We start from the raw sequence: 17,195 nt of genomic DNA on the forward strand, positions 1-17,195 counted from the left end.
CGTTAAAATGTAATGTATTTTTACTTTCGATTTTATAAAAAAAAACATTCATACATTCATTCATAAAAAACGTATGGATATAAAGATCATAAGTAAAAGTATATTACTTTTTAGCGGGAGTAACTTAAACAAAAGTTACTATGTCTTATGAAATGGTATTTTCTGTCAATGTGCCTAGATCTCCCGTGATCTCTTGGTTCTTTTGCCAAAGCAACCGCACTTTCACTGTCACAGAAAATTTCCATTGGCTCTTTATAGCTGGTACAACTCCAAGGTCTCCGATGAAGTTCTTTAGCCATATCGCCTCTTTTGCTGCCTCGCTTGCTGCTATGTACTCTGATTCACAAGTTGAATCAGCTACTATCTCCTGCTTGGAACTTTTCCAAGTAATTGCTCCTCCATTTAGGATAAAGACCCAGCCTGACTGAGAGCGGAAAATATCCCTATCAGTTTGAAAGCTAGCATCACTATATCCTTCCACTCTCAGGTCATCACTGCCTCCGAGGGTAAGGACCCAATTCTTAGTCCTCCGCAAATACTTGAGAATGTTCTTTACCGCTGTCCAGTGTGCCTTGCTAGGGTTCCCTTGATATCTACTGACCATGCTCAAACCAAAGGCCACATCAGGGCGAGTACAAGTCATAGCATACATGATCGAGCCCACAGCGGAAGCATATGGTATCTGACTCATCTCAGCTATCTTAGCCTCTGTACTCGGACTCTGAGTCTTACTTAGCTTGGCATTACTCTGGATTGGTAATTCTCCTTTCTTGGAATCTTGCATACTGAACCTCTTCAGTACCTTATCCACATAAGTACTTTGACTAAGTCCAATTAGTCTCTTACTCCTATCTCTCAATATCCTTATCCCCAGGATATAGGCGGCTTCCCCAAGGTCCTTCATAGCAAAACACTTCCCAAGCCATGCCTTAACCTCCTGCAAGGTTGGGACGGCGTTTCCTATGAGAAGTATGGCATCCACATACAACACCAAGAAGCTAACTATGCTCCCACTAGCCCTGACATACACACAAGACTCATCCTCACTCCTAGAAAAGCCAAACTCTTTGACTTTCTCATCAAAGCAAAGATTCCACCTGCGAGATGCTTGTTTCAATCCATAAATGGATTTTTCAAGCTTACACACTCTATTAGGGTATTTTGGATCGACAAAACCCTTTGGCTGAGCCATGTAAACATTCTCAGCCAACTTCCCATTAAGGAAAGCGGTTTTGACAGCCATTTGCCATATTTCATAATCATGAAATGCAGCTATGGCTAACAATACTCTAATAGACTTAATCTTAGCTACTGGTGAGAAGGTCTCATCATAGTCAACTCCTGGAGTTTGAGTAAAGCCCTTCGCAACCAGTTGCGCTTTATAAGTGTGTACTTTCGCATCCATGTCGGTCTTCTTCTTGAAGATCCATTTGCACCTAACTGTTTTACGACATGGTACATTGTCAACCAAGTTCCAAACTTGATTGTCATACATGAACTGAATCTCGCTGTCCATAACCTCCTTCCATTTCGCAGACTCAGGGCCTACCATGGCTTCCTTATAATTATTAGGTTCATCCAAATCTATCAGTGTACTATCACTGATAAATGTATCACCTTCAATGGTGATGTGATAACCATAATAAAAATCAGGTGTGTTCCTCACCCTAATGGAACGTCTTGGAGGTATAGACTCATCTATCGGCTCAACAGGAGTTTCCTCCTCAGGTTGGCTGACAGTATTTGAGGTTCCTTCACCACTTGACTCTTGAAGCTCTTCAAGGTCAATTTGCCTCCCACTGTCCCCCCTTGGCTTATGAATTATCTCTCACAAAAGACTCTTCTTCTTGCTACAAAGACCACATTATCACTGGGTCTGTAGAAAAGGTAACCAAAGGATCTCTGTGGGTAGCCGATGAAAATACACCTCTCGCTTCGGGGTTCAAGCTTGCCATGAGTCTCACGCCTCACAAAAGCTTCACAACCCCAAATCTTGATGTGGTCCAAATTGGGCACTTTACCAGTCCACATCTCGTGAGGTGTTTTGGCAACCTTTTTAGTAGGGACTAGATTAAGGATATGGGCGGCCATCTCTAAGGCATACCCCTAGAAAGAGATTGGTAACGAAGCTCGAATCATCATGGAACGAACCATATCCAACAAGGTTCGATTGCGCCTCTCAGCCATACCATTCAACTGTGGTGTCCTGGGAGGTGTCAATTGCGAGACAATCCCACGTTCCTTAAGATAGTCGAGGAACTCAATGCTAAGATACTCTCCTCACCGATCGGATCGGAGCATCTTGATGTTCCTGCCCAATTGATTCTCAACTTCCTGCTTAAACTCTTTGAACTTTTCAAAGCTTTCTGACTTATGCTTGATTAAGTAAATATATCCATATCTACTGTAATCATCAGTAAAAGTCACATAATAGCGATTAACATCCCTTGTAGCAACTCTGAAGGGCCCACACACATCCGTGTGTACAAGGTCCAACAAACATTCACCCCTATCACAAGTACCTGTGAAGGGTGACTTTGTCATTTTTCCAAGTAAACAAGACTCGAAACTATCATCTGACTTGAGGTCAAATGATTCTAACACTCCAGCCTTTTGGAGTTGGCCTATGCGCTTCTTGTTAACATGTACAAGACGACAATGCCACAAGGATGCTTTATCCAAGCTATCAGAAGAATCAATATACAAGACATTATTTCCTAAATTGTCTACAACATTCACAGCTTCATATACACCATCACAAGGTATTGCTTTAAAGTAAAACACATCATTGTAATAAACATTAATAGCACCATTTTTATTATCTAATGAAAATGTATAACCTTGTTTGTACAAGCCATGAAAAGAAATAATATTTCTCGCCATTTCGGGCGAGTAACACCACTTATTCAAATCTAACATTAACCCATTATTAAGCAATAAAGAATAAACTCCTATCTTGGTAATAGGTGATGCTTTCCTGTTGCCCATGACTAAGTTTATCTTCCCGTGCTCCACTTGCTCACTTCTTCTTAGTGCCTGCAAATCAGTACAAATGTGAATACCACACCCTGTATCAAGCACCCAAGAATTAGCATTAGATGAGTTGTTAGAAAATATTGTGTAACTACCTGCATGGGTGGGTTTAACCTTCCCATCCTTTAGATCTTGCAGATATTTGGCGCAGCTTCGCTTGAAGTGTCCCTTATCCTGGCAATAGAAGCACTGTGCTTCCTTTGGGTTTAAAGAAGGAGCAATGGGACCTTTCTTTGTCCTACTTGAAGAGGAACCATCAAGAGTCTTACCCTTGGTACCCTTCAAAGGGCTTTTCCTCTTCTTACCCTTCCCTTGCCCAATTGCAAGAACATGGGCTATTAAAGGAGTAGAAGTAGCAACCGCTTTACCCTTAAGGCCATTTTCAGCTGTTCTTAAGAGTCCTTGAAGTTTGCTAAGTGTGACTTCCTCCTTGTTCATATGATATGTCATACGAAACTGATCATAACTTGAAGGTAAGGAATGGAGAATGATGTCAATCGCCAATTCCTCAGGGAAGTCAACATTTAGCTTTAGCAACCGGTCAACGAACCTTTGCATCTTCTGCAAGTGACCGGTGATGGGTTCACCATCCTTCATCCTTGCGGTTATCATGGAGGAAATGATTACATACCTCTCTTGACGCGCGCTCTGATGGTACCTTTCCATCAGATCTAGGTGCATCTCATAGGGGTAGAAATCTTCATAAGATTTTTGGAGTTCCGGAGTCATTGTGGCCATCATGATGCAGGACACCTTGGTGGCATCCTTCTCATGTGCAATGAACTCCGCAAGCTCTTCTAGAGTAGCAGTGGCTTCATTAACAACCTTAAGCTCCCTGTCAAGGACATATTCTTTGTCCTCATAGCGGGTAATCATCCTGATGTTTCTGGTCCACTCATTGAAGTTGGATCCATCAAAGATGACCTTACCACACAAGTTCATTAGGGAAAAGGAGCCTGTAGGGTTTGAGCCAGCAACGTTATTGGAAGACATCTGGAATAAAAGGAAGATAAGTTTCATTAGATTAAGAGTCCTTAATAAGTCACCCAAATGAAATATTAAGGCTAGGATCCAACAAACTATTTATAGGTGGAAGAGGGATGCCGTAATCCACACTATAAAATATTTGAAGGTAGGTAAATGACGATTTATCAATTTCCACCATAAGAACAAAATATTTTATTATTAGGTATTATTGGTTTTGAAACTCCTAGATCTTTTAAGATACATTGAACTTTTCAATGGCATGTTTGAATCTCGAATGTGCCCTCTCAAGTTTGTGACTGGGATGCCGAGGATCACAAACAAGGTGTGAATAACAATACAAATTGACTTGGTACCCTTAACAATATTACCTAATCGATGTGCCGGTTAACCACACACGCTCCACCGATCTATAATAAAGTCAAGTTACCCTTTGCCACTCTTACTAGTCCATGTTAGTGTGCCGGTTAACCAAACACGCTCCACTAACGACTTGGTAAGGTACAAAGTGTAATTTTATGGGCTAGCACCAAATTCACATTTTCCTAAAGTAACTAAGATTGGGAATTTATAATGTATAGTTACTTTATAATTCATTATACTTTTAATGAGAGTTTAAAGTCGTATCCTACCCGTTCGGCTAACGACCCTCCACCGATCAAGGAAGCGGTGGGTGAGAGTGGACACCCATTAAGTCACCATTTTATAGGCAACAACCTTATACCCCCCTTATAGACCGGCTTCGTGAATGATGCCTACTAACGGTAAGAATGACATATTCTTATACATATCTATATAATAAAATTATAATAATAGTATAAGTGTTGATTTTTAAACTTATTAAAAATCTAAGGTTTAATTTGGAATTAAAGTATTAGAGTGTAAGACTTTTCAAATTCCAAAACTTGAGGGCAAGAATTGAAACTATTCCAAGTCTCTTCAATTTGTAACTTATGAGTTTTAATGGTTCATAAAAATGAAGACTCTTCATTTTATGAAACCTCTTTAGTTTTTTAATCATAATTTAAAGAAGTGACTTTTGGTTATCCATAACTTGAGGACAAGTTATGGACACCATGATTGCCATTAAGATCATGAATTAAACACACATGGAGGTTACACATAATTCCTATGATCTTCTAAAAACTCATAAGAACACAAATTCATGTCAAGCAATTTCAAGAAATCATATAACCATATACAATACTTGAAAATTGATAAAAGTCATGCAAAAATGGGTTAACATAATCATTATCATTTTGATAAACAGATTTTACAAGTCCAAAACAGATTGGGATAATGATTTTAATCCATTTCTAGCAACAAAACACGAAAAAGCTGCCCAACACGCTCCTACTCGTCGAGTGCATTATCCTACTCGGCGAGTAGGATGAATTTGTCATGGACTCGGGGAGTCCTCCCCATGAACTCGGCGAGTCCAGTCGACACTGAGCAGAATTTTCGATTTTCAAGCAGTTTTGCATCAAGTATACAGAAAACAATCCTAGGCTCTGATACCACTGATGGGTTTTGAGCATTCTAACACTTCCTAAGTGTACATGCAACCCTAATAACCTTGAATCTATGTTTTCACTATATACATGCAAATTTCTTTTTCAAGGTTATTTCCTAACTAGCATGGCATGGGGATTACATAAAATATAAAACTAGTAGAAATACATACCTTGTTGTTGCTTGGATTCCTTCAAGACTTTGTGAACCTAGCACCCCAAATGTTGTGCCTCAAATGCTTCACACAACACTACAAAACTTGGAATAACTTGAGAGAATACTTCTAGCACTCAAAACCGGTTATGCCCTCTCTAGTAATCCTAGGTCACGATTTTGCTAGCCAAAGGGTCCCTTTTATAGTGGTGTCACAATTAGGGTTTCATCATGAAGACACATAATTGCCATGACTCTTCATTCTCATGACCCATGGGTTTGTAACTCCCATGGACTATCCATGGAGCTCCAAATGGTTACATCCATAACCCATAAACCATGGATCATTAATCCACCATAAAAGAATTGATGATTGTCATAATCAACCCTATATATTTAATTAGTCTCACTTTGATCACCAAATTAATACTAGATTAATACTTGATCATTACTAATTAAATAATACTATTATTAATATATTAGAACTTATAATATATTAATAATCATAAGCGCCTTATTCTCTCATTTAGTCTATCCAAGTATTGCAATGCCATGCAACCCAAATGGACCATGTCGGGTCGGATCAAGTACATACCAAATAAAGTTATGGACTTAGACACTATATCCAACAATAACACAGTTTGGAGCAAGGGGATCAGGATCGGGATCTAGGTTTGGGGTTGGTTCAGGCGGCCCTACTTATGGTATTGATGGGAGGTTGTGTGAGTTGATTGCGACCGAGGTTACGAGGGGCATCCTTGACTTTACCCTAGTTATCTTTGGGACGATCAAGGAGGGTATGATGGAGATCATGGAGGAGAGACTTAGGGTATTCAGGGCTGATGTTTTTACGGGTCAGGGTAGAGCCCGAACTCCCTCGTTTCGGGAGTTCAAGGCATGTGGAGCTCCAGAGTTCTCAGGGGCCAGGGACCCTTTTGTGAGCAAATGCTAGGTAGCAGACATTGAGAATGCCCAACGCACTAGTTCTTTCCTCGAGGAGGCACAAGTTGGATTTTCTTTCTGTATGCTGAGGGACAGGGCCCGAGATTGGTGGGGCGAGGTTACTAGCCAGGTGGGAGTAGCCAGTGTGGCTGAGATGTCGTGGGTTGAGTTTGTTCGACGTTTCGATACGAAGTTTTCACACCTATTGAGGTGAAACGGTTGGTGAGGGAGTTCCATGGGTTGCAGCAGACCATCGAGACGGTGGTGGAGTACACCGCCATGTTTCGAGAGCGAGCTTTGTTGATTCTGCAATATGCTATGGATGAGGAGATGAGGCGGACCCGATATCATGCTATGTTGAGGGATGATATTCGGGAGTTTGTGAGCTTTACAGGGTGCAAAACCCTGAACGAGATGGTGGAGAAGGCCCGTGAGAAGGAGATGGAGTTGGAGTCTCGCACGAAGTGGAAGACTGAGCAGGTACAGGCAGCAGGGGCTCAGGCTAAGAAGCCTAAGACCTCTGATTCTTCAGGTAGGGCAAACAGGGTCGGGGCCGGTGTGCCAAGTGTGGGAGGTTTCATAGTGGGGCTTGTCGGACAGCCGGGATATCAGGATGTTACTCCTGTGGCCAGCAGGGCCACATGAGTAAGGATTGCCCCAAGAAGGGCTTGATATGTTTTCACTACAACCAGACAGGCCATAAAAAGGCCGATTGTCCAAGGATGCAGGGAGGAGGAGGAGGAGGATTAGTGGCGGTGCCCGCGCCCGCCACTATGAGGATTATTGACGGCCGCCCTGTCAAGGCAGAAGCTCCAGCGGTGAAAAGCCGCACTTTTCAGCTGACTACCGAGGAGACTCTGGCAGCACCAGACGTTGTGGTTGGTATGCGTCTATTCTTCTCTACCTTGTGTTGTTAAATACTTATATGTATTATGTTTTGCATAGGGGCCTTTTTGGTTAATGGCATGTCGGCTCATGTTTTATTTGATTTGGGTGCTACCCAGTCGTTCATGTCTCTTGCGCTTAGCAAGAAGTTCCGAGACACGGTGGGGACTCTGGATACCCCGCTCGAGGTGGAGATTGTAGATGATCGCACTGTGAGTGTTGCGAGGGTATATCAGGACTGTGTCCTGAATGTGCATGGCGAGAGGTTTCGCGTTGATTTAGTTCCCATACCGTTGCGACGATTGAAGGTGATCATTAGGATGGACTGGCTAGGGGACAACAGGCTATGATCGATTGTGAGCGGCAGTTGGTCCGGGTTCGAACCCCAAGGGGAGAGAGCTGATTATTCAGGGTGAGTGGCCCTCGCAGGGCTCGACCCTCTATTCAGACGCGAGGGCTAGGAGGTTTTTACAGGAGGGCTGCATGGGATTTTTGGCTTATGTTTCGGATACACGAATAGAGGCGGTAACCGATATTGACAATGTGCTAGTAGTGTAGGAATTTCCGGACGTTTTTCCCGAAGAGTTGCCTGGGTGCCTCCGACGAGGCAGGTGGAGTTTTGCATCGATTTGGTGTCAAGTGCCACTCTGATAGCCAAGGCACCGTATCGGTTGACACCACCGGAGATGCAGGCGTTATCTATGCAGCTTCAAGATCTATTAGACCGAGGGTTCATCTGTCTGAGTAGTTTTCCATGGGGAGCACCGATCCTTTTCGTGAAAAAGAAGGACGGATCGCACAGGATGTGCATAGATTATAGGGAGATGAACAAGCTGACAGTGAAAAACCGCTATCCTTTGCCAAGGATCGATGATTTATTTGATCACCTTCAGGGTGCATCTTGGTTTTCCAAGATTGATCTTTGGTCCAGGTATCATCAGATGAGGATTAGGGATGAGGATATACCAAAGACAACTTTTGGGACTCGTTATGGGCATTACGAGTTTGCGGTGATGCCATTTGGGCTCACCAATGCCCCGACAACATTCATGGATCTCATGAACTGGGTGTGCAGTCCGATGTTGGATCAGTCAGTGATCGTTTTTATTGATGATATCCAGGTTTACTCCAAAACCAGGGAGCAGCACGAGCAGCACTTGAGAGAGGTGCTGGAGACTTTGAGGGCGGATAAACTTTATGCAAAATTCTCCAAATGTGATTTCTGGCTGCGGGAAGTGCAGTTTTTGGGGCATGTCATCAATCAAGAGGGTACTTCGGTTGACCCAGCTAAGGTGGACGCTGTGATGCGATGGGAGGTACCGAGGATTGCCTCGGAGATTTGTTGCTTCTTGGGTTTAGCGGGTTACTATCGGATGTTTATACATGATTTCTCCAAGATTGTTGTGCCATTGACCCGTTTGACCAAGATGAATGTGACTTTCCGGTGGGATGAGGATCAGCAGAGGGCTTTTGAGACCCTAAGGCGGAGATTATGTGAGGCCCCAATCCTTGTACTGCCGGAGGAGCTGGATGATTTAGTGGTATACTGTGATGCATCAATTTCTAGGTTGGATGCAGTGTTGATGTAGAGGGGGCATGTGATTGCTTATGCGTCGAGGCAGTTCAAGCCTCATGAGAAAAATTACCCCACGCATGATCTGGAAGCGTTGTTGTTTGCTCTCAAGATTAGGAGGCATTATTTGTACGGGGTATGGTTCATTATATATACCGATCATAAGAGTCTAAAGTATTTGATGGATCAGCAGAACCTTAATATGCGGCAGAGCAGGTGGTTGGATGTGCTGAAGGATTATGATTGCGAGATCCTATACCATCCAGGGAAGGCCAACGTGGTGGCCGATGCATTGAGTCGCAAGGTGACGGGGTCCCCGATCAGGGATATTTGTATGAGAATGACTGTGAGTTCACCTTTGATGGACATAATTCGAGGGGCTCAGGTCGAGGGGGAGAAAAAAGAGAATTGGAAAATGGAGAAAATTCAGGGGCATTATCCTTTGTTTGTTAAGGATAGCCGCGGTTTGTTGACACAGTGTGACCGAGTATGGGTTCCAGTATCAGGGAGAGTGAGGCAGAGGCTGTTAGGGAAGGTGCATAAGTCTAAGTTTCCTATACATCCAGATGAAACAAAAATGTATAGGGACTTGAGGCTGAGTTATTGGTGGCCCTGCATGAAGCGGGAGATTGCCTGATTTGTGGAGCGGTGTTTGACCTGCAGGAAGGTCAAGGCCGAGCACCAGCAGCCTCATGGAAAGGTTCATCCGTTACCCATTCCCATGTGGAAGTAGGAAGAGATCACTATGGACTTCATTACGAAGCTACCGAGGACAGCGAGGAGAGTGGATGTCATATGGGTCATCGTGGACAGATTGACGAAGAGTGCCCACTTCATTCCGATCCCCAAGAGTATATCTGCAGAAACGTTGCCAGACATCTATGTTCGAGAAGTGGTGGCTAGGCACGGGGTGCCGGTGTCAGTGGTTTCGGATAGGGATGTCCGGTTTACATCCAGATTTTGGAAAATGTTCCACGAGGAACTGGGTACTCAGCTACACTTCAGTACGACATATCACCTTCAGACTGATGGTCAGAGTGAGAGGACAATCCAGACATTGGAGGACATGCTGCGTGCATGCTTGCTGGACTTTGGAGGAAGTTGGGATACGTACCTCCCACTGGCAGAGATCTCATACAATAACAATTATCATGCCAATATTGATCGAGCCCCATTCGAGATGTTATATGGTCAGAGGTGTAGGACCCCAGTGTGCTGGGACGAGGTTGGTCATCGAGTGATGGGAAGCATGGAGGTCGTACTCAAGACTACTGGGTTGATCGAACAGGTGCGCGATCGATTGCAGGTCGCACAGAGCCGTTAGAAGAGTTATGCTGATCGACGACGATCAGATCTGGAGTTTCAAGTTGGGGATTTTGTTTTGCTGAAGGTGTCACCCTGGAAGGGGATTGTTAGGTTTCGTAAGAGAGGCAATTGGAGCCTCGATTTATAGGCCTGTTTAGGATCATAACCCGAGTGGGCAAGGTAGCCTATCGTTTAGAGCTTCCAGAGGAGCTTAGTCAGATTCACAACACATTTCATGTGTCTCAGCTTTGGAAGCGTGTTGCTGACGAGACCACAGTTGTTTCCTTGGACGACATTCAGGTGGATAGGAGCCTGAATTATGTCGAGAAGCCGGTCGCCATCTTGGATAGAAAGATGAAGGGTCTTCGCAACAAATAAGTGAAGTTGGTAAAGGTGCAGTGGCAGCACCGGAAGGGCTCCGAATGGACATGGGAGCCAGAGGAAGAAATTCGGGAGAATTATCCTGATCTATTCGCAGCTACAGACTTCGAGGACGAAATCTAGTTCAAGTGGGGGAGAGTTTTAACGCCCTAAATAAGGTATGGCTTGAAAGACTTCGAAGAATTCTAATTTTGTCATAAATGGTCCCTTGGAGTACGCTGGGCGTACCTATGAGTACGCTTAGCATACTCTGGATGAATGATCGCGGGGGCATTTTGCTTATGTGGGGTGTACGTAAGGGTACACCCGGCATACACAACAAAAGGTCAAAACCCTAATTCCGGACTTGAACCCCTATATAAACATCTTTTGGCCTCTTGGACCAAACCCTATCAGCCTCTTTAGCCCCATTTTGTCTACTTTTAGCTGTGATAGAGTGTGAGTGAGGGTTTAAGCTTAAGAAGAGGGCTTTTGTAAGCATTTTGGAGTTCTTTCAAGAAGGGGAGTTGATAGGAAAGCTTGGATCGGTTTGGTGCATCAATAATATGTATTGTGGTCATCTTGCAAGACTTCTATAGGTAAAAGGTTGCACCTTTCTATCTAAATCCTTAGATCTAGCTAGGGTTTTCTAGTTTACCCCTTTTGGTTGGTTTTGGACCTCTTATGGTGAGTTAAGCAACTCCATGAAGTGGGCATGACAGATCTGAGGTCCCTTAGTCATCTAGAAGCATAAAAATGGGATCTTGATGGATGTATTGGTCTCATGCATGGATTATGGACCTTGGAAAGGTCTTAATGGAAGTGTTGGGTGTTTATGAGACATGCAAGGGCATAAAGTTGGCAACTTTATGCCTTAGGATGTTTGAACATGTCTAGATCTGACTTTTGGACGTGATAGAATCGAGCATTAAGCACTTAATGGAAAAAGTGCTTAAACTGATTGTATGTTGGGCGTAACCAGCTGTACACAGCGCGTAGTCCCCAAACCTTCAGTACGCTGGGCCTACGCAGCTCAGTTGGGCCCTAAGTTGTTTTGGGCCTTTGGGCCTCATATGGTTGTTGGGCTTGTTTGGATTCTGCGAGTTAGAAGCCTTTTCACCTGTTTAGGCTATGGACTTATCGGTTGGGCCTTATTGGGCCAAGGGGGCCCATTAAGGATATTGGACTTGGACTTTGGGGCCCATTTTCAAGAAAAGGGTAACTGGGCCTTGGGTGTAGAGTTTGAAGGTTGGGCCTATTCCTTGGGTTATTTAAGGCCTTGTCATTGATTATATTATTATTGTTATTATCCAACTCGGGATGTTGCGGATTAGTAGGAGGACAATATTCGTATTCGTCGGACGGAGGCGAATCTTCTCACCATACCTATGGATCTATGGCACCAAGGCCGGCCCATTATGTGAACATGTTATGTGTATGCTATTCATTTATGAATTGATATGTTATGTGATATTATGTTGGTATGGAAGACACCGGGTGGAGCCCATGGCATTGGATATAAGACCATGTGGGGTAGCCCATGGCATTCCTAGGTAAAGACCATGTGGGGTAGCCCATGGTAGTGGATGTAAGGCCATGTAGGGTAGCCCATGGCAGTCCTAGGTAAAGGCCATGTGGGGTAGCCTATAACATTCTTGTTGAATTATGTTGCATAGTTTCTGTGGCACGTTTATAGCTTATTTTAGCTATCAGGATATGTGTGGTATGCTTTGGGAGACTCACTAAGCATTTCGCTTACAGGTTGTTGATTTGTTTCAGGTACTTCTGAGCCTAAGGGCAAGGGCAAGGCGTGATGACGTTGCGTGCACTCTATCTCTATTTTTATGTGTTTGGGACCCTCTGATGTTTTAAAAAGGAAAACAATGATGTAATGAATGTTTATTTGGAAACAAATGTTTTGGGATTTTATGGTTTATAAGCTTGGTTTTGATTAACTAAAAGTGCAAAATTTTTCTTGGTAAAATTGGGTCGTTACAACGACCGTACATGGGTCTACGACTGTACACTCTTCAAGGGCTGTACACCCATCAACGACGACGAAATGACGATTTTATTCAATTAACCCTCGATTTATGGTCGGTTTTGATCAAGATTAGCATCTTTGAGGTCGATTTGATGATACCTAGACGAAGCAACAAACAATTTAAGGAAAAATGATGATTCAAAGAGCTAATTAGAGAGAGATTTTATAGAAGCTTGTACGGCCGTACTCAGTTTGAGAGGTAAAACTGTTTTTCGCTGGACACTATAGCTTATATACCTTGAATCATACCAGGTCTATCTTTAATGGGCTGCAACCCAAATAGCTTAAACTCCAAGCCCAATGACACAAATAATTTTAAAACAACACATTTTAAGGACTCAAATTAAAAATAAAAATAAAAATAAAGTAAATTTAAAATAAAATATAATAATGATGAATCAAATCTGATGAGAATAAATCTCTAGAACATTTAGATCTTTCACAGATATATTGATAAAGAACAAACAATTCAATCACAATACGATTATGAACACAATATGGAATCAATATGAAACTTATGATTCAAATGTAGTCACGCCTCAGTAGAGCTCGATAAAGAACTTCCACTGTAGAGGCGAGCTAGGGTTTACAATACTTTGATAAGAAAATAGTAAAAGCGTTACATACTAAGGATGCATGCATGCACCTTAAATACTAAAACCCTAGAATAAAATAATACACAGTTGGACAGGCCCAAACCGGCTACAAAACTGGGCTAATAGGAACGAGCCCAAGACGCACCATTATAAGCCTAACAATCCCCCCTTTACGTCAATTGGGGCGAGACCTTCACTTCGGTTGATTAGCTGAAGTTCGTTTCACCACTTTGAACAAACAAGGAATTACAGCAAGAAGAACATGGCGAAAGTGGATATACCATCTTATCATATCAGTGAAGTACTTCTTGTCGCTTTCACTATTCTGCTTGCATTTGTGAATAATCCCCAGAACATACTCCAAGCACGAAGTAGTGAAGAGATGTTTATCAGTTAAGGAGAACAGACATTTCTTACGATCCTGTTTGGTGAACATCACAGAGTTTAAGACCGGATCAATCTTTCCCATCTTCATCTTGTTGACATCACTTGCAGAACCAACTGGCAGAACGGTGGGCTTCTTTCTGAGAACCGATGCGACCTCTTGATCCATCTTAGCTAACTCCAGAACGTAGCAGACTAACAATCGTTTAAGATGATTAATAATTGGATCATACTCAACTGGGTTGGACAGTAGAATGTTATGCAGGACAATCCAATCATGAGGATTAAGATTGGGTAGATCAGCAAGAGAGAAGGTATGCTCAGACAAAGCCGAACCTCTTGTGACTTTGAACTTGACGTTGATAAATTTTCCTACTGCTTGAGGCTTAAGGACCCGAACTATGATGATTTTCTGAGCACTCCAAGTGATATATTGCGGTTGAGCAAACTCTAAGTAGTAGTCGATGAGCTCACGATCAACCTTCGGGTCCGAATGTGGGACTTCTGCAACGGGAAGAAAGCAGTGAAGCACAAACGCCTTTCGGGTGATAGACATGTCAAATTGTGAATCCTTTGTGTTTTCACAGTCCAAAGACACTACAGGCTCAAGCCAATGAGTGCTAGGAGATACAATGGCTTCTTTGAGCAGCTTCTCCACTGTCCAGAAGGGAAAAAGTGTTTTCTTGCTTTCTAAGAGATCCTGAGCCTCCTTTGATCTCCTTTCTCTTTGTTCAGCTTCTTTCAGAATTTTGGCGTTGAGATCGATTTCCTTTTCCCTTGCCTTTCGCTTCAAGGCATCAACGAGTGTTTCCTCTTCCTCATCGCTATCAACCACTATTGGACCCTTGCCTTTACCCTTAGGACCCGAACCTGAAGCATGCTCAGTCTTCTGTTGTTCTGGCTGGGAAGTGAGAGGAGGTTGAGACTTAGGAGGAGGTTGAGACGACGATGTGAGTCCTTCTCCCCTTTGTTTCAGAGGTACAATCGCCTCGGAAACACCTTCAATGCAACTCAACATCCCTAGGGCAGGATGGAATTTGTCATCAAGATGGCCTCTTACAGAAATAGTTAAAATAGGGTCATGAGGCTCCAAAACACCTAAGAGAATAGTGTGAATGTCGAAGACACAGCTCTTGACAACAACCTATTCAGAGCGAAGCTGATTGACCTCGTTTTTCTCCTGAGAAAGTTGAAGACTTTTTGTCTTGAGTTGAGTGGTCTTGCGAGCAAGCTCATCCATCAGTGAGTTCTCCATGGCGAGGTCATCTTGAAGCTCGGTAAGACGCTCATTGAGAGAGGAAAGAAGAGCAACATTGTCCTTTAGAATATCTTGGCGAAGATTGACAAAATTTTGCTTCTCAGTAGCAAAGGCTTCTTCGAGCTTGGTTATTGAGTTGGTCACTTTAGAAGCATTTGAGGCAGCTGCTCCCTGTAAGGACTCAAGAAAAATGTTAACATCTTGAATTAGTTTATCGACTTTTTCAGTCGCGTCTGTACATACTTTGGTGGAAGCGGTAATGGCTGCTGTGGCACGAGAGATGGAAGCCTCATGTGCTATGACAAAGGAGTCAAGCATTTTCTGAATAATAGATTCAGAATTAGGAGTGTGAGAGGAAGAAGAGGCCATGAGAGTGTCAAGTGTGGCATTCAGCTCCTTGAGATGCTTTTTGGTAAGAGCAGCATCATCATCTTCATCACTTTGAACACGATAAGGGCTATAGTAGAAGGAATCAAATTCCATGTCTTCGCCACCAAGGACAGTGTTGGTTTCAGTTGAAGGTGTGGGGGATAATCGTTTGGTTGTTTATGGGATTGAAGACCAAACCCTCGTATCAGATACGTTGGGTTGAAATCCAGTGGTGGTTGTTGTGGTTGCTTCAGTGAAGAGAGGAGTGGGAATGGGAATAGTAGATGTAGGTTGGGATGTAATAACAGGGAAGGTTGCTGGTAATGAAATGGGAATCGAGGCAGGTGGAGAAGAAGGATGTGACAAGCCGAAATTTTGTATCCTGTACAGTCAAATACTTCATTGAAAGTCAAACTTATTCCTACTATCATTTAGCACAATTTGGAGCCTGTTTGTGTGTCCTGAGCCTTGTACACTTAAGGGATAAGTGTCGGGGTTTATCTGCTGAAACACCTTGACCTGGAGTTCACGGCCACCATATGGGAGTTTACGGCCGTAAACTCCATGTGGGCCATAAACTCCACCCCATATGATGATATGTTGGCCATTAGTTCATTCTTTCATTTCCCTTGGTTGATTTCCTCCCGAATCCTGTCAAGTATCATCCCGATCTTCGTCCCTGATCTTCAAAACTCGTAAGTGTATTGTCCTAACTAGTTGATATCTTACATGAACTATTGATCTTATATGATTTCATCCATGAAATCATTCCATTTTGTAGATCTTCAAGTTTCACCAAGAACACCAAGAACACACACTGGTGTTCTTGGCCAAAAACGACCATTCAAGCTCCTAGATCGTAAGTACTCTTGTTCTAACTCGTTGTACACTAGGTTTAACATGTTTAGAGCTTAGAATCATCAAGAATCAATGGTTGAATGAGAGTTTACGACCAAGGATCTCCCAGGGCCGTAAACTCCCTATAAGAGTGCAATGATGCCCTTTCCTCCTTCCAATTGACAAGAACTTAGCATAGAACCAACCACCATTGAACTAGGGACTTCAAGCAACGAAATGGTACTTCCTACCATGATTTTATGGCCGTAAACTCATGGGGAAGTGGTCCCCAGGCCGTAAACACAAGTTAGGGTCATTCTTGGACCTTAAACTCACTTAGCCTCTTGTTTAAGCCTTGGAACACTTAACCACTTAAGACACATTGCCTTTAAGCCTCAAATGGAGACCCATTAGAGAGTTTACGGCCAAGAGTAAACTCCACTGGGCCGTAAACTCCAATAAGTATGGTCTATGGACCATAAACTCAAATACGAAGCCTTATACTCCTTTGTTGCAACCCAATGGCCCCCTAAAACTTTGACTAAAGTGTTTTCCACGCATTAGGATGTTATACTTGTCTAATTAGTGTTATAATCCCTAATTGTATATATATGCATATGTCTTTATATGTTATTAGGATCATTGTGTGTGGTTAAGTCTTCACGTGACACTGAGCAGTTATCCAACACTTCCATACGATCCACTCACTGCAGGTGAGTTCATACCCCTTAAATAACCCTTTTAAATGTTTTAAATGTTTATAAACGCTTTTATGGGGGGAATACAAGTTGAATCATGCTAGTTAGTACATTAATCACATGTGATTAATAACTAGCATACAAATGGATTTACTACACTTTTAGCTGTTTACTCAGGATTCTACTTCCAAATGACTTACTAAAACGTTTTTACATGTTAAAGCTCTTTATCAAACTGTCTTACATACTGTATGTTTCCTTT

This window comes from Lactuca sativa, chromosome 1 (assembly GCF_002870075.4).
Source record: "Lactuca sativa cultivar Salinas chromosome 1, Lsat_Salinas_v11, whole genome shotgun sequence".
Taxonomy (NCBI): domain Eukaryota; kingdom Viridiplantae; phylum Streptophyta; class Magnoliopsida; order Asterales; family Asteraceae; genus Lactuca; species Lactuca sativa.